We start from the raw sequence: 19,882 nt of genomic DNA on the forward strand, positions 1-19,882 counted from the left end.
CCCTTATTTTTTGAACAAAGTGAATTTTCATAGTTTTATGAAAATGTTTTACCTGATGAATGAAAGGATCATGTACTAGTTTTACAAATATCTTAGTGAAGGCTCTAAATTCTCATGATTCCTTCTCTTTCTTATAGTTTGTTTCAGAATATTTTTGTTACTATTGCAACTCAAAATCTTAATGAATCTTTATATCACATAACTGCCAGCCATAGTTGATTTAGGTCACACTAAAGGTTGCAGTAATTGAAAATATTAATTAGAATCATTTAATAATGGCTATAGCTTGTAGGATAAAAATAGAGACAAATTATCTGCTCGATTATACATGGAATATACTTGCAAAACATAAACTTTCAGTTTGTAGAAAAGCTCCAGTAGCTGAACTTTAACTTTTTTAAAAGGTCATTTGAGAAATGAACGGTGGATAAGGCAAAGCAAATGAAGCCATTGAGGTTATGCTGTTTAAGGCTTGTAAAAGAGTCATGCATATCTTTTTAAGCCTGTGTTATGGGAATCTTCATTTAAAAACTGTGAAGTTGAGTCTGTAATTTATTTCAATAGTAATTTAAACACATAGGTTTAGCATGCTTATTTTATTGATAAAACTTACCTATGAAACAAGTGCTGTATTTGTTTAATACAGGGAAAAGAAAAGAATACTAATGTAAGATGATTGATTCATTAGGTTATTTTCAGAGAATCTAATTTCCATCAACATCATTAGTTAATATAGCTAAGGCAATCTAAATTCTGATGTTAAACAAAATAAAAATAGTAAAAACTGACATCATTTAGAAATGTAAACCAAACATACAAGGCTTCGTGAAGTGGCCTTAATCTAATCATAAACAAAGTGTTATTTTGATGTAAAATCATTTTGTGAATTGGAAATAACCTATAGCATTCATGAAACTCAATATTTTACATTTAATTAGTCTTGGTTAATCATTGATATTTTTGAGTGTACTAATAACTAATAACTAAGTAACCTACATTATTCTGACTTTTAAAGAGATTCTAATAGTCATGGATCCAATTACTCATTTTTGAGGCTAATTCAAAATATACTAAATGTTCTTATGATCATGTTTTCAAATTATTTGCAATTTTCATCTGCTCAAATACACTCAATGGAATATACTTAATAAATACTTCTTACGTAGGCAAAATAGAAATACGGCACAGTGCTGGTTTCCCTTCACCTTTGGAGAACGATGATACCTTTTCTCATATAATCATACAATTTTTACCAAACATAGATGTATTCAAGAATCTTGAAATCATTGTTAGGAAGCCTTGATGACAATGTGATTCTGATGTGGTAAACATCAGGATACTTCATTCAGGGCTAGGTTTCCACTCACTTGAGTGAGATGGGATGCTGGATTTCTCAGGCCAGTTGAAACCATTCAAGAGACTGTACTTCTAACAAAAGGCCATCAGTGAAAGTGCTGTGTGACAGCTCAGGGCCACTTCAATTTGTTTTATGTGAGAAATTTTCCATTCTTCTCTTTCTCTCTGCCAAGGTGAACCTGGAATAGTCTGTGGTGTGAAGATGCTGATGCCAGGAAGATCAATTACTCTCTACATAGATGAATTACTGTATGGAGGACAAGTGCCTTTCCCAGACTCACCAGCCCAATGTGGTGTACAATGTGAGAGGAAAAACAAAACTCTTTCTTGTATAAAATTATGTAAGAATTTTATGGTTTAGGAGATTCTAAAGTAAATAAAGGACCCCTTCCTTTTAACTTCAACTGTATATTTTAGGTAGTTTTTCTATTAAGACCTTTATTCCTTTGGAAGACATTTTTGTCTTTTTCCATATATAATTTCCTTGTACTTTCTATAGATTTACATGTCCTTCTAAGGTTAGAATGTACTCATCAATAATTAACAAAAATTTCATCATTTGGTCTTTTTTTTTAATAATTACTATGTAGGTCATGATTTTGTGGACCATTTATTCCAATATTGAACTGAATATAGTTATGGTCTTATTTATAGCAGTATTCAGCAAGCTAAACTATGAAAAATAATTTTTCCATGTACATGCTATTGTGATTCTGAAAAGATATGAAAAATTTAAGATATTGTATTAAATAAAGAAATGTAATTTTTTAAAGATAGACCCATCGCTTAGCTTTTAAGGACATTTATACATTTCTAGAAAGGATCTACTGATCTGACAAAGAGAATATATATAAGAATGGGTGCATTCATGTAGTGGTATTATAGCTATAAAGAAGTTTATTGAAAACTCTCAAGTTTCTAACAAGGATCTAAGAGAAACTCCCCTTATCCTTTTCTTGTGCAGTGCATTATTGTGGAAGCAGTCACAAATTACCATTTGGTTTCTACCATATTTTGTGTCAAATGGAAGAATTTTGGAAACTGGCAGAACACAAGACCACTGGGTACATTGTCTGGAGATAAAGAGAGACTTAGAATTCATAGAAAGGAAAATACCCATTACTTCTCCTTTTGATTGGTCATAGTGGCAACTGAGCTTCTGGAAAGAAGTAATTAAATACAAGCTACTAAAATGGAGTAGTGTTGTACCATGTAAACCTTGGGTACTATTTTTATATTAAAGTTCAATATCTCAGAATAAAAATGTATGTCAAATTATCTATATTAAAATAACATAAATATGCAATATTTAGTTTGTTATATAATCTTAAAAGCTTTACAAATCAAATTCATAGACATAAATTCACACACCTATGGACACTTGACTTTTGACAAAGAAACCAATATTACACAATGTGGAAAAAAATGTATTTTCAACAAATGATGCTGGCTTGATGTCAGCATTTGGAAGAATGTGAATACATACATATCTATCACCCTGCACAAAACTCAAGTCAAAGTGGATTAAAGAAGTCAATGTAAGTCCAGTTACACTGAACCTGATAGAAGGAAAAACAGGGAATAGCCTTGAACACATTGGCACATGAGACAACTCCCTGAACATAACACCAGTAGCACAAAGACTAAGATAGAAAATTAATTAATGGGACCTTGTGAAATTGAAAAGCTTCTGGAAGGCAAAGGACACTGTCAACAGGATAAAACAGCAGCATACAGAATGAGAAGAGCTTCACCAGCTCCACATCTAACAAAGGGCAGCTCTCCAAAATATAGAAAGAACTCAAGAAACTAGACACTAAAAAACCAAATAATCCAGTTTAAATAATGTGGTACTAACCTAAACAGAGAATTCTCTACAGAAGTATCTCAAGTGGCAGAGAAACATTTAAGCAAATGTTAAATATCCTTACCTATCAGGGAAATGCAAATCAAAATGATTCTGAGATTCCATCTTACTCCTGTCAGAATTATTAAGATCAAAAGAACCAATGATAACTTATGCTGGAGAGGATGTGAAGTAAGGGGAACACTCCTCCATTACTGGTGGAATGGTAAACTTAGGCAGCCACTTTGAAAATCTATATGGCAGTTTCTAAAAAAAACTGTGAATTAATCTACCTCAAGAACCATTCCATTCTTGGGTATATACCCAAAGGATGCTCAGTCACACCACAAGGACACTGCTCAGCTATGTTCATATCAGCTTTATTTGTAATAGCCAGAACCTGGAGACTATCTAGATGTCCCTCAACCAAAGAACAGATAAATAAAGTGTGGTACATTTACACAATGTAATATTACTCAGATAATAAAAACACTGAAATTAGAAAATTTGAAGAAAAATGGATAGAACTAAAAATGAATGAATGAATAAATAAATAAATAAATAAATAAATAAATAAATAAATTAGAGATCATCCTGAGTGAAGTAACCCAGACTCATAAACATAAACATGGTATGAACTCACTCATAAGAAGACATTAAATCTAAAGTAAAGACATATTACAATGCACAAACCTAGAGAGTCTAGGTAACAAGGAGAGCCCGAGGGGAATGTATGGATCTCCTAGGAAGGGGAAAAAGAAAATATCTCCATGGGTGGACTGGGGCCTGGTGGGGATGGGAACCTGTAGGATGGCGTTGAGGGAATGGATAGGTAGATTACTGAAAGGGATGACTAGAAAGTGGGGCTTTTCGGGATCAGGTAGAAACTTGATGTGAGGGAAACTCCCACAAGTTTACAAGGATGGCCCCAACTAAGATTCCTAGCAATAGTGGATATAAAGCCTAAACTGGCCATCTCCTGTGATCATATTTGTGACTACCCCAATTACCATCAGAGAACCTTCATCCAGTGACTGATCGAAACAGATTCAGGGACTCACAGCAAAACATTAGGCAGAGCTTGAAGAATCCTGCTAAAGAAAGGGAGGAAGGATAGTAGGTTCAGAGGGGTCAAGTAAATCACAATAAAACCCAGAGAAACAACTAATGTAACTCATATTATCTCACAGAGTCTGAACCAACAACCAGGAGCCTGCATGGGACAGACCTAAGCCATCTACATATATGTGACAGTTGTGTAGCTTAGTCTATTTGTGAGTCTCCTAACAATGGGAGCAGGAGCTGTTCCTTTTGATCTGGTTGGCTCTTAGAACATATTCCTCATGCTGGTTTGTCTTGTCTAGCTGAACTACAAGGGGAAGTTTTTAGTTATAATGCAACTTGATATGGCATGCTTTGTTGATACCCACGGGAGGCCTGTGTCTCTCTGAACAGAAACAGAGGAAGAGGGGATTGGTAGGGGTGGAGGAGGGGAGGTGGGGAGAAAAAAAGGGTGAGGAGGAGGCAGAGGAAGGGGAAACTGCTGTCAGGATATAAGATAAATAAATAAATAAATAAATAAATAAATAAATAAATAAATAAATAAAATTTAAAAAGCTTCGCAGATTAAACAGCAACCCATAAATACTTTAACCAAGTAATATCTATTAATTTTAGACAACAAGTAGCAAGTATTTTTCTAACCTCATTTAAAAATAAGAAATGGAAATCTCAGTGTGAATTTTAGGACAAAATTATGTAAGAAAAGTGAAAGAATTTCACTGAGGTTTTGAGAAAGAACCCTGTCTCCCCACACCATTTTACATCTTCACATATTCAAGGTCATCAACTAATCAGTTGCATAGGAAATAAGAACTTTTTTTTAGCTACCCAGCTGACTGAGATTGTTACTGCTATATTCAAGTTCTTATAATAATTCCATAATTAAGTTCTAATGTATGTTCAAACAAGCATGTCTCAACTTTATTTTAACCTATGATCCATTTTGGTAAACATCAAACTTTTATATTCTCCATTAATGTCATTTGAGTTTCAAAATAAATTAGGTATTGTCACCAAGAGTATGTCAAATAAATGATAATATTAGTTAAAAATATTATAATGTGAAAGATAAGGGCACTCTGTGCACAAGGTCTGCTTGCTCGGCACAAGGTTCACCCTCCTGAGGACTGAAGTTTAAAGACAATATGGGTCATTTTCAATGTCAAGTGTGTTTTACTCTTTAGTTTTCATGCCAAGTTGTAATGGCACTGTTTGTTTGACTTCTGTGTCTCAATAATTGGAAAAAATAATCTTTATATTCACTTTCTTTGTTTTCAGAAATGGTTATTTTCTTTTCTGTTTTCACATCCCAATTTAGCTTTTTAAAATGCTATCGTACTGGATAATGACCCTTCATTCTGTACACTCTAGGTAATCACTGTAATATTATACTATACACAAGTTCTTAAGGCAACAGATATATTCCATACAAGGCTCTATGTCCATCAGATGCCAAGCTTCAGTAATTCACTACAGACAAAATATACAAAACTCAGGAACTAAAACAATGGTTTCTTGTCTGAGAGAAAGAAAAAAAAAAAGATCATATAGTCCCAAATAGTTTGAGTGTAATTATTTTCTTTTTTTTTTTTTTTTTTTTTTTTTTTTTGGTTTTTCGAGACAGGGTTTCTATGTGTAGCTTTGCGCCTTTCCTGGGACTCACTTATTAGCCCAGGCTGGCCTCGAACTCACAGAGATCCGCCTGGCTCTGCCTCCCGAGTGCTGGGATTAAAGGCGTGCGCCACCACTGCCCGGCGAGTGTAATTATTTTCAAAATTCAAGACTGAATTCAATGTTTTGAAAAATGGTACTAACTTAAAATGTTATTGTATATCAGAATATATTCTTTTCAAAGATAAGAACACATCTATGCCTGTTTTATCAAAATTATGGTGTCTATCAACATTCCATCATGTACTTGTGTTATACTATGGCTTCAAAAAAACAGTGGATATCCATGAAATTGTAGCCAACTTTAAGTGTAAATATACCTAAATTCTAAAGTGTTTTTTCAGATACAGTAACAATAGTAACTTTAAAAGAAGAGTGCACTGTTTCTATGTACCTGGAAAAACATTAATGATGAGAAAAAAATAGGGCGTAAGCATCAGAACATTGAAAGAAAATTCCATTGCCAAATTTACTAATGTATCATTTGTATTTAAGAGGCTGCTATCTCATAAAGGATGTGACTATTTTGTCAGCACAAAATGGCATTCAAGATTAGGAGTGAGAGATCTTGAGTTTAGTGAATGAATTCATGTACATAATAAAATTTAACAGCAACATTTGTGTATTTGTTTACTTTCCTGTTATTTTGAAAAAGTAATCTGAAAACAGACTCTTAGTGGAGGAAGAGCTTATTTGGCTCACCATTTTAGGTTACAGTCAATAATTTCTGGGATACCAGGGTGGTGAAAATTGGAAGCAACTTGTCACTTGACATCCATTATTCCTATACTTTTGTAAAAATACAGTATCTCTGAAAAGAAAAAGAGTTAAAATTTTCCTCTCCCTTCATTCATTATTTTCCTGAAAGTTTTTTGTATGTTCTAAAGAGATGTTGATAGGGTGCTATAGGAGAAACTTATGGTAATAAAATGTTAAGCCTTCTACTAATTTGACTCAGTATTATTATCGTCAAATTTATGAACTTTCTAAAACACTTGATAATTTAATTTAAAAAATGCTAAAATGTATGAAAATCATATTTGAATATCCTTTAAAGTTGAGGATATCGATTTTGCCCTAACAATTCAGTTTTGATATTCATTATCATATTCCATAATAATTTAAAGAAAGAAAGATTTGGAGAATTTTTTGAGAAATACAGTATTTCTGAAGGACAGTTTGGTAGAAATGAGATGACAACATGTGTTCTAATGCTCCAGTTTACCTCCTGGTGTCATACACAGTAGAAGGGAATGATTTAAAACAATAAAGATTGCTACAGTTTCAATTGAGACGTGCTTTGAAACTGACTGTAAGTGAAATATCTTTCAGTAACACCAATGACTCCTTGTGAAGGACACTGAGACAGGAGATCTGACACCAACAGACCAAACAAAGGGGATTCTTTAATTTTACCTTTCTGTCTGTTTTAAAAAATTCTAAAATCAGTAGAGTGAATGAAATCATCCAGAAAATTCAATTGAATAATTATTACCTTTGAAAAATAACATAAAAATACATGACAATTTATCATATTATAAACAATATCAAAAATAATATATTAGTTTTCTAAAAGTAAAATATGTTTGTCACATGTGGTTTTTCTGAATGCGAAAGACCCTCATGGGTTCACATATTTACAGGCTTAGTCCCAAGTTGATGAACTGCTTGGAAGGATTCGGAGGTACTGTGTCTTAGGGGGTACTTTGCTAGGGTAGGCTTTGAAGTTTCAAAAGCCCACTGTAGGCCTGCCTTTTGCCTCTCTCCATTTACCTACACATCAGGATGTAAGGCTGCCAGCTACTTCTCCAGCACCATTCCTACCTGTCTGTCATGATAATATTGAACTAAATCCTGAGAATTATAAGAAAATCCCAATTAAATATTTTCTAAATGTTGCCTTGATCATGGTGTTTCTTCACAGCAACAGAACAGTGACTGAGATAACAATCACACACAAAGCTTCATAGAAGTTGTCAAGAAATCTATTATTCTAAAATATTTCCCTAATTTAAACACTGAAATTTGTTTCTCATAAATCTTATTTCCTTAAGTGGTCAAATAATTGTTTGAATAGATATTAAATTGAAATTACTTTATAAATGTAATTTAGTTAATTGATACAGAAACTACATAGTTTGGTTTTTTTTTAGTGTCTATATTTCATTCTTTTTTTTTTTTGTTTTTTTGTTTTGTTTTGTTTTTCGAGACAGGGTTTCTCTGTGTAGCTTTGCGCCTTTCCTGGGACTCACTTGGTAGCGCAGGCTGGCCTCGAACTCACAGAGATCCGCCTGGCTCTGCCTCCCGAGTGCTGGGATTAAAGGCGTGCACCACCACCGCCCGGCTCTAGTGTCTATATTTCATGAAACAAATTATGACCTAAAATAGAGATTCACACTTTTCATGAAAAACACCAAGCATAAACTAAGCTTTTCCAACTTTAACTGTTGAATTCATTTTGAAATTTTCAGTATCATACTAAAATAATTTTAATTTTTTTAGTGAAACAAATACAAATATCAAATAGAAGCATTTTATATGTAGACCATAGAGTTCCACAATATACATTTTTAAATTAGAGTCTTGTGTGTATATGTATAATATATGTTTACAAATAAATGAATAGAAATGTTATTTAAAGTGAATTTTGAGCCATACAATAAATTGCTAGAAAATTAAAAGGTAAATTCTCAAGTAATACTTTATATGTACCTGTAGTTGGAAGTTTTTCTGTGTCCTGCCTGGTCCACAGCGGCTCAGACCCCAATAAACACACAGAGGTTTACATTAATTACGAACTCTATGGGCATTTGCTCATGCTTATTACTGACTAGGATGTGAGTGGGAGAGATTTGTCCCAACCTGCAGGCAGGCTGGGACATAGGAAAACTTCAGCTACATTTGGTGCTCAACGTGGGGCAAGAGTTTCCACCTAAAACCTTAAAAAGCATAAAAAAAATTCTAAAAGGGGGCTAAAAACAGCTTCCTAGTTGTGTCTCTCAGGCAAGCCATGAGTTGCAGAATGGAGGGTTTGCAGTGGCATGTGGGCTTGACCTGCAACATGGGAGATTCCTATTGTGATACACAGAGGCATCTCCAAGTCATGTAGTATGCTGCATAATTGATTTAGTTTTTGTTAGTACAGACCAAAAAAAGTGGTTTCTGGACTACATGCTGCTTTGATGGAGGCATAGACCACTGCTTCCAAGAGTTGGTGGTGCCCATGACTCCCAGAGCTGGCAGTAAATGGACCACCACCATATTGGGAAGCTGAAGTAGGCAGAGCCAATAGCCAGGGTTTCCACTTCAGTACCAGCCACTGCAAGTTATAGCAATAGATTCACAATAAGGCAGATTCAGGTGGAATAAGACTTTAAATGGTTTACAGTGTGTATAAAAATATACATAGGTTTAGAAGAGAGAAGAAAATGAATACAGACAGTTCCATAAAAATAGTTTTAAAAAATGAAGTCTTTTAAAGGGACAGTAAAAGTAGTATAAAAACTAAGCCATGTAAACATGGAAATCACACAGACAGTCTAGATTATATAATATAGTCTTTGGGATTTTAACTGCAGAAAGACATTTGATTGTAAAGGATACTCAGTTAAAACAATATGTATATTTTAAAGATATCTTGACTTCCAAATGTGGATCTAAAGATATGTTGCTTTGGAAAAGAGGCTCTGCTTTTGTTTCCATAGGAACTAAGAGGCTATGGATTTGTTCCAGGTTAAGATGGATCAGTTTCATCAAGACAGACCTCCTGAACTTTAACAGATGGTACCTATCAACAAAGATTATAGCTGGTCTTCCCAGGACTTGAACAATATCTTGAATTTTCTCAAGATCCTCATAAGATTACCAGCACCCTCTGTCAGCAGGAAGTAGCCTGAAAAACTATGCCCACATTCCCCCAAAAAAATAGATTATGAATGTTTGTCTTTGTTTAGATTGTTGGTTACAAATTGTTATTGATCATAGTCAATCTCTTTTAAAGAAGAAAGGGGGATATGATATAGAAATGTAGGATATAGATATGATAGGGTAAAAGAGTGGATTGCTGAAATTACTTTTAAAGAGTAACAACTTGTTTAAAATGTTTTACATTGCTATGGATTTTAGTCTATTGATACAAATTTAAAGTTAATTTTGTTATACTGTATGCATATTTCTACTCTTGTTTAAAGTATTTTGTTCATGCAACTCATTTGATATTGTAGTGTATAATTGAGAAATACAGATTAATAATTAGTCATCTATGATAATCAAACTTGTAGTCATGTTAGTTAATATATATATATATATAGATAGATAGATAGATAGATAGATAGATAGATAGATAGATATAGATAGATAGATAGATAGATATAGATATAGATATGTTTCAGTTAGGTAGGTAATCTTCAAACACTTCAAAGACTACAGAATAGGCATTTAGAATGTTCTAAAAATTTAGACTTTCTGGACAGTGAGACACATCTGCTCCTGGCAGCATCAATTTATTTCAAAGAGAAATATGAGCATCAAAGACACTCCATATGGAGTTTACTTTCTTCTTGGCAACTGTTCTTGCCTGGACTGCTTGACAAAATGTTGTATCTACTGGACATGCAGGACCCATAGGAAGGTGACCACTGAACTTTGCGAGGCTAGATGGTCCTTCAGGTTCCTGTTTCACAGAGGAGACTGCCAGACATTCTACAGGACACAGAAAAAAATGACAGAGAGACTAGGCCTATGGGCTGAAGATGGATGCCCCAACATTACAGAGAAATTTTGGGTAACTGTCCAGGCAGACAGCTGTCTCTGTCATTTCCAGAGTTTTGGAAGTTGCTTACAATGCATTTTCTGTTTACTTATGTAATATTATATCCTTCTGGGGTCTTTGATGTAGTTGAAGACTAGATAATTATAATTTTCCTTGATTATGATGAAAGATAGATTATGTATGAAACCATAGACTCACAAATATAGGATAGATAAAAAATTTTCTTTAACAAGATACAAATAGACTAGATATTGTAACTGTATTCTTGCTTAATAACTGTTTTGTTACATGTAATTTTAATAGGTTAAAGTTAAAACTTTTGTTTAGATAGAAAAGGGGGAGTGATGGGGGGGTGTCTTTCTGTGCACTGAGAATATGTGTTGCTCTGATTGGTTGATAAATAAAGCCATTTGGGCTATGGCAAGGCAGCTGAGAGGCAGGAAGGAAATTTAAAGAGAGAGACAGGAAGAAGGCAGTGGGAGATGCTAGCTGCCTAAGAAGCAACATGTAATAGGATGCAGGTAAAGCCTTAGAACATGTGGCAATACATAGATTAGTAGTTATGGGCTAATTTAAGATATAAGAGCTAGCTAGCAAAAGGCTTGAGCCAAGGCAGCTCAGTTCTAGTTAACATAAGCCTCTGTGTGTTTACTTGAAGAACGTGAGTGAGAGAGATTTGTCTTCACCTCTGGCAGGCTGGGACACAGGAAAACTTCAGCTACAGTTACCTTAAATTATCTATACAAACTTTCCATTAGCACCCATTTTTTAAAACAACATTACTTTGATCACAATCATAACTTTTATTATAATGATGAGTTTTACATGATGCTTTAACAAATGATCAGAGTTTACAGAGAAAAAAATTAGTTTCATCACTCATTTGAAAAATTCCTTAGTGTATATAATTAATGTTATTCAAATATTAGGATTTTTAATAATATACTACTAAGAAAGATGGCAGTAAATGATACAAAATTTATTTTGCTTAAAGAGAGACAACATTTTCTTCTGATACTTCTGTATAAAACAGATAGGGTGAAGCCTGTAGGCATAAGAGCACAAGAAACATTTTTATCTATCATATTTGATTCTTCGTACTTGGCATCAGTAAGTTCTGCTTTGATGTCTCCTGTGAAACTATTAATAAAATATGCTCTGACATTTAAGAAAGTATGTATGCAGTAAAATAAATGAAAGTCACCTTTTGATAGGTAAGCCAGGAATGTATTTATGTTTATATGCTTTAGTCCTGAGGTCTGGACACATGGCCTTTTATATCTAAGGCAAGTATTCTGCCACTGGTCAATATTACTGTATTCCTAGTTGATAGCTTCACGAAAAAAGTGTTGTAAATTTCCAATGTAACATATTTTTGTTATGAATTCTAGATTTCCAAAGTCAAAATTGACCAAGATAATTTATTAAGTCATTCCTCAGAGTCAGAATTCTTTAAATTATATATATATATATATATATATATATATATATATATATATATATATATCACAGAATAGAGCACATATATTTTTGAAGTGTTTTTCATCAAATACCTCTTTTCACAGCAAAAAATTGAAACTTTAAAATCCAGAGAAATATTTTCCATTGTTTAAGCACTGAATTTTTAAGCCCAGCAGATGCTATAATTTTCATCAGCATTATATATGGTAAGTACTCTGGTTTTGTGGTGGTATTACTAATGATTAATATATATTAGGCATTGATAAATCATTAAAATATCATTGTGAGAACTTTGTACATGTCACTCATAATTGCATTAGCTCTTGGGATTTTTATAATTCTTCCATAGAAGTAAGTCAGAATATGAAAAATCAAGAATTCATGCCAAGGTCTTCTCACAGAAGCATTCTTTTAAAACTAAATGGTTTTAAGAGTTGTGCTTTTATGTTACCCAAGGCAGGCCCTGTTGAGTGTACAGTCATTTCAAGTGATGCAGAAGGAAATTCAACAGTGTTTGAGCTCATCCAAACATTGCGAAATTGCTGTCTTATCAGATTCCTACAACTCCCACATAAATCACATTCAAATTTAGGACAAATCTCTATGGACAATGAAATAAACTCAAAATGATGTCTAGAATTAGCCTCACATTTCAGGAACATAGCCAAGGCCAAATCTAGTAAGAAGCAAAATTTCAATTGAACCTTTCCCTAGGACTCCAGAACATATTATGTAATTGTAATTATAGCATACAACTCAGCTAATGTTGTTCATGAATCACCTTCAAGTCAGGAACTTGAGGCAACAGTATATGAATAGTTATTGAAGAACCAAAATAAGACTGAGTATGCATCCAAGAATTCTGTAAAAATATATTGTTTCAGAGTAACACTAATAAATTCATAGGTGATAGAAGTTGTTTATTCCTTAAGATTTGACTCAAAAAAAGTTACATGAAGCATTTAAGTAGAGTTAGTAGTGAATATTTCCTTGGAACCAGGAGATATTTGGACCTGGTTCTTATACATTTCTATTACAATATCTGTTCATTTCTTTCAAAGTCATGATGCTGTTCCTAATCAACCACTTTTTAAAACATAGTTCAATGTATAGTTCTCTGGAAATAAAGGTATCTTTCCACATTTAATATTATAAAAAGTTATTTAAAATATCTAATGTACACAAATTATGTGTATATATGATTCTCAAATGAGGTTAATCAATTTATTTGCAACAATATCTAATAATAATTGTCATGGGATGAATTGCAATTTTTCATAACATATGTGGAAAGTACTTCCAATCTCCTTTCATTTACAGTGTGTATGTTTTTATCATTTTAAGATGTCATGTATTTATCCATGCATAATTTAAAAACAACTTTAACCTATAGTGGCACCTGAAACTTGAACATGAGTTGTTTAAGTGACATACAGTTTTCAACAGCTGTTTTTCCTATAAAAAAATGTGCTTTAATATCAAAAAAGGAAGTTCCAATGGCCTGACAGTATCTGTCTATTTTAAGATGCTCAGTTATTTTTTCCTTGAGTTTTTATGACATTTTAAATTATCTAACTGTTAATCAATAAAAATTTTACACACAATTCTAATTTCTTTGGGAAAAAACTTTACCTTTTTTGCCAATTTGAGCCTTGACTCATACTTTTATAATGTACAACTTGATTAATATAATTGGAAACCAGATGTTTGATAATCTTTCATGTGGTTTTTATAGTTTTGTGTCTTTTTTTCAATTTTGAATGGGAAGTATAAAATCAATGGGCACTTGGATAAATCTTATTTATACATTTTTGTGACAAACATTTGCTTAAAATATGAAAATTTTTTCCAAAGTAAACAAATCTTCAAGAAAAAATAGCAATGCTAATTTTGGAATCAAATTTATACAGCTTATAAAACCTGAATAATCAGCAGCACAGTATTCACCATGAAATCTTGCAGATAAAGAAATAAGAAAATGATTTCATGTTTAGTGAATGTATGTAGACAATCTTATATACTATGAGTCTCAAAAATAACTGAAAATCCACATTTTTAGTATTAAAATATTAAGTATTAAAAAAGGAAGTGAAGTCTTAGTTGTTCATTGCTCATCATTGATTTCCTGCTTTTTTGTAAGAAATAAGATAGCAATATCAACCATTTATATTTTTCCAGACTTTCTAAGAAAACTAATTTTATAAAGTGAACATGTCCATAAGAAAATTAAACAATCAGATTCATAAAGAAAATGTATTTGACATATGTATCAAGAAATGCATGGAAATATTTCAGAACATACTAATAAAACCAAGTCTCAAAATATGTATTAAAAATAACATTAGATGTTAAAGAGGTTATTTCATACCATAAAGAGTAATTTACTATTGGAAATAAGCTCTACACATAAATTCAATTAAATAGGAAAAAATACAAAAAAAGAAATATTTGTATAAATCTTTTGACAATGAGATTTATCAATACAAGAACACATAATTTTTCTGATGAAACATATGTAAAATGATGATCTATTGATGTCTTTCACATTAAAATCAATACTTTTTCATTTATGATAACAAATATAGTATAGAGTACATTAAAGCAAGAAAATACTAAGCCAAAAAGATAAAGGCTATACAGAAATAAAACAAGTTGCCTTTGATTTTCAGTGTACTTAACAGTTGAAATCCATGTAGACATTCAGACACCTGTTTCCAAAGGAAAGAATTGTTTCTCAGGCATATTCTCCATAACCTCATTTATATTATTGAACACACCTACAGTTATTGAACTACTCTTTTTTCTCTTAGGAAGAAATATTTATGACAAAAATTATGGGAATTGTCAAAATTCAAATATATTTGCTTTAATAACCAGGTAAAATGTTTAATATTGGTGCCAGACTTAAAAAACTTGGACATTCTCAGAACACATTTTTTGTGCTTTTCCCTTTTAACTTAATAGTAACAGGCAACTTTAAAACCTTTTAGTTGGAAATGTTTATTTTGTTCTTTTTCTTTTAACAGAAAAGATTCAGAGTTAGATTAAAATATCTATTCATATACTGTTTCTTAAAATATTACATTAAATGACTTATGACATATTTCATGGTAAAAAGACATAAAGCACCTGTTTTAGTTATTTGCAAAATTATAATAAAGAAAAGTAACTCAAGGTTGATAAAACAGTTATTTTTGTAAACTAACATATTGGCTAGATACAAATTGTGTTTTAATGCTGAAGATATTTAAGTAAATTCCTGAATGTGCAATCTGTTTCAAGTATTATTTTTTCTGTTAACTTACTGTCACTTTAACTTGCTGCTTTAAAAATTGTATTTGTCTATATTCTTAATCATCTTTGTTTATATATCTGTTTTAAATTCTGTTTTATCCAAAATTCTATTCCAAATTCCCTTTTATTTTAGGACTGTGTAAATAGCTGTATGACATATTCTGCTTGCATTGCGATAGTCATAGATCACACTCAGTCAATTGAATCTCTGCAGGGTTGGTCTGAAGCTACTGAAAATAATACAGCAATCATGCCTTAGCCTAGTAATTTCTGCTATTAAACTGACCAAATAGGTTTGACAATAAACTAATGTGATTTTTTTCACATGCCAATTGGCTATTTCTATATCCAGAAATATCTAAATATGTGATGAATTGGAAATTTTTATCCTGACATTTAGATACAGCATTGCTACAGATGGAATATGACTTCAAATGATGTGAAGTATCATCATGAAATACAATGTTTAAAATAGACACTAGCATTTGGCAAAAATGGGACTTGACCTTTACAGACAATTAAAGTATCATACTTACATTTATCCAGTCTGTCAGAAATATATGTGATTTTATATATTTATATTTTTGTGGAAAATAATAAAAAATTACTCTTTTATCTATCCATTTTGTGCTAATAAAGTCAATAGAAATTATTTTGTACGAGGCAGTTTTAAAAATTGATAATTTAAATTTTACATTATTAAGTGTATTCAATCTATTAATTTATATTAAAAGCAAATAAAGATTTCATGCAGTGAAGCTCAGCAAGAAAGAATTTGTTCCCAAGAAGCCATGTGCCAACATCTGGAGATATTTTTGGTCTTTAACATAATAAACTATTGGAAAGTGTTGAATAGAAGCCAACTTTTCAATTCTTCCTGGCAGAGCAATGAGTAATTCTGTCCAAACCATCAGAGATTGAGCATAGGAAGCCCTTAGTCAAGATATAAAATGCCAGCATCATACTGTTGCTAGTTCATTTAGGTTGTTGTTCTACATACAGCTTTACAATGAATTTTGAGTTAATATAGAAGGAGTGTAAGCAGGGCGTGCAATAGAGCTCAATTATAATTTTTTTTCATAATGGGGAGCATTTTGTACACATAAATTGACAACATATATGGGGAACATAGAAATTAGCCTTTCTAATAGAAAGAAAGATAACATGACACTACTTTTGTGACAATTTTAAAAATCAGTAAATTATAAAACAATAAAAAATTATATGTAGAAAATTGCGTAGGGAAGCAGTTGGTTGCACCCGTGAAAGTTACTCAACTAGTGTAACTGGTGGGCATTTTTGCCAGGCAGGTTGGTAGTTTAATACAAAAGATCCATAAATGAGCAAAATTCTCAGCAGTAATCCTCCTCTAACAACCTACGTATCTATTTTGGACATGGTGAAATTCAACCAGTAGAGAGGAAACTTCTATCTTATTCCCATTGTTAATTCTCTGTGTTTTTAATTAAAACACACTGTGTCTTCAACATTAAGAAATTTTTATATATTTCTGGCATGCAGTAAAATAGTAATGCCAATATGTTTTACCATTTTAGTGCTACATGAGGCTTCCTGACCAATAAGTAACTACTAAGTAGCCCACTGTGGCATTCAGATTTACACACAGCAATTCCATAGATCCTGAGGATGACTTTTCCCATTCGCAGATGTTATGTTCTTTTAAACTCTTCAATAATTACTTTATTGGCCATCCAGATGATTTTACAAATTTGGAAGACAGTATAAACAGTATTTTTGCAAAAGTTGAGTAGGATCACTGTTGGCACACCACAGTCTACTCTAAGTAATTGCCAGTTGGTCTTGGAAAATGTATTAATAACTTTTTTAATTGCTGTGACAAATGCCTTACAAAATCAACTTACAGGAAGAAAGAGTTTATTTTGGCTAACAGCCTCAAGGTATAGTCTATGTCTACATTAGTATGGGTCTTTCTAACACAGTTAACCTAATCTACTAACTCTATTATAGCTCGTCCCAGAAATGTGTTTCCATGCTGATTCTGAAGGCTATATGGTTCAGAATTAAGGTTATTGATATTTTTTAAATATAATTTGTTTATTTTATCTCTTGTTAATTGGTGTTTTGCCTTCATGTGTGTCTGTGTCAGGTCCCCTGTAATTGGAGTTACAGACAGTTGTGAGCTGCCATGTGGATGCTGAAATTGAACCCGGGTCCTCTGGAAGAGCAGTCATTGATTGTAACTGCTGAGCCATCTTTCCAGCCCCTCACAGACCAACCAAATGGCTTGATAACTAAAGGTTCTTGCTGTGAGACCAAGAAAACCTGAGTTTGATTCCTGGAATTCACATAATAAAACTTGACCTCCAAACAAGTAAACCATAGCATACACACGTGCGCATGTGTGCATATACACTGAATAGTAATAATCAATTTTTTAAAAACACAATTAAAAAATGTACCACTTAACTGTCACAACTCTACCCATTATCAACTTGATACTGAAACATGTTGTTTTTAAGCACAGTATTTTGCTGTTTGTCCCATGAGTTTATGACAACATTATAAAGAGAGAAAGAATTCAAACCAATTTTAATAGTACTTATCATCTTTAGCATTTTCAATACTGTTCAAATGTGTAATGCGAAGTTTGTTTTTGGATACTCAGTCCATCATTATGGATGAATGCATGTATGATAAAAACTACATAAATCCAATATGCAATGGCATATACAGAATACTGCATTCTAAGAGAGAGCAATGTGACATAGAAATAAACCAGAGAATACAAAAAGATTTAAACCCAATGGGGCATATCAAACAATGTAAATCCAAGTCAGGAATTTGTGGTTCACTTTACAACCATGTACACCCTAAATTGCTTACAAAATCTAGACCCTCCATCTCTTCCATCTTGGGCATCTATGACCTCTGCCTTGGGCAATCTCCAATCCATGCTTGCAGCTTTCCTTGGTGAACATCTCATGGTTCCTGCATTTCCACCATCTCAGTATCTCTATTGCAACTTTGACTTCTTTATATCTTCACAACATGGCCACATTGGGGAGAATTGAAAACTGCCTTTTATTAGCTGGCCCCAGCAACAATCTTGAACAATGGCAAAAGAGGCCACAGTTCCATGAATTCTTCACCTGGCATGGATGCAAAATCAGCACCACAAGCATAGTCCTATTAAGTTGTCAGCACAGGATGAAGCCTGTGGAGTCACAGTTTTATTGGCTTCTATGTGTCGTAAGCTTGACTCTTTGGAAATGCATTCCTAAGTAGTTGTTTTGGGGGAAAGGAATCTACTTCAGTGGCATTCCAGTTTGGGCTCTGAATTTTCTAATGGAGTTACATTTCAGAAGATAGAGACTTCAGTGAGCAGGGCTGTTCCCTTAAGATGTCTTTCCTATGGTCCAGTAATGATCAATTGATCGTCTTTGATGGCATTACTCCCCTGGACAAATGAAGCCAGTTTTGAACTGCTGATGTCTATGACTTTAATCTCTCTCCCATTCATTTCCTCCCCAAACTGTACATTTCACATCTCTATGCTCCACTGTTTGCTCTTTTCTCATGGTAGACCTGACTAGGGGTGTCTTGCTAAAACCATGAATGTCATCCTGTATTCAAAATTCTCTTCCACATTAAATAGTCTATTGCTTTTCAATTCATGCTCACCCAAATATTCATGGCCTGGACAGGATAAATCCAGATTCTTTGGCAGAATCCAATACAATAGCCCATAGTTCAGCTCATAGAATCCTTTGTTTCCCCTAAAAACCCACAGGCTGAGCCTCCACTATCTGCATTTTCCTTGGCTTTCTGTCTTGCCAAATTCCTACTAGAACAGCCTGTTAATTCCTGTTGACAATATTCTTGGTCTTTCCAAGCCTCAAATTCTAAACTCATTCATACTTCTTCAGCCAACCAGTTTCATGGGCCTTCAAACACACTGCCAATGTTTCCACTGCAAAGGCCTGACACAACTTCTCTTATTACAGTCCCGTATTATCCACTTTTCTCATTCCTATGACAAAATACCTGACATAGACAACTTAGAGAAGAAAGGTTTTACTTCATTTTGTATTTCCCTCATGCATTCCATCATGAGTGGGAAGTTACAGTGTGACAGGTGCTTGAGGTGGCCAGTAATTTTGTGTCTACACTAATGTGAAAGAAAGCAGTGACTGATGGTGTTTAGCTTACTGGTTTCTTCATTTTTGAACATGTGGGGTTATTTTTGAAGATTCATTTTTTTTTATTTCACAGCTTGAATATCTTGTTTGCATGTACATGTGCAGACCAGAAGAGAGTGTCAGATCCTCTGGAACTAAAGTGGCAGGCGGTTCTGAGTTACAGCCTGGGCACAGGGAATCAAAACAAGGTCCTCTGCAAAAGCAGTTCTCTTAAATTGTGAAGACATGCTCCCTCCAGCC

Source organism: Peromyscus eremicus, chromosome 9 (genome assembly GCF_949786415.1).
Source record: "Peromyscus eremicus chromosome 9, PerEre_H2_v1, whole genome shotgun sequence".
Lineage (NCBI taxonomy): Eukaryota > Metazoa > Chordata > Mammalia > Rodentia > Cricetidae > Peromyscus > Peromyscus eremicus.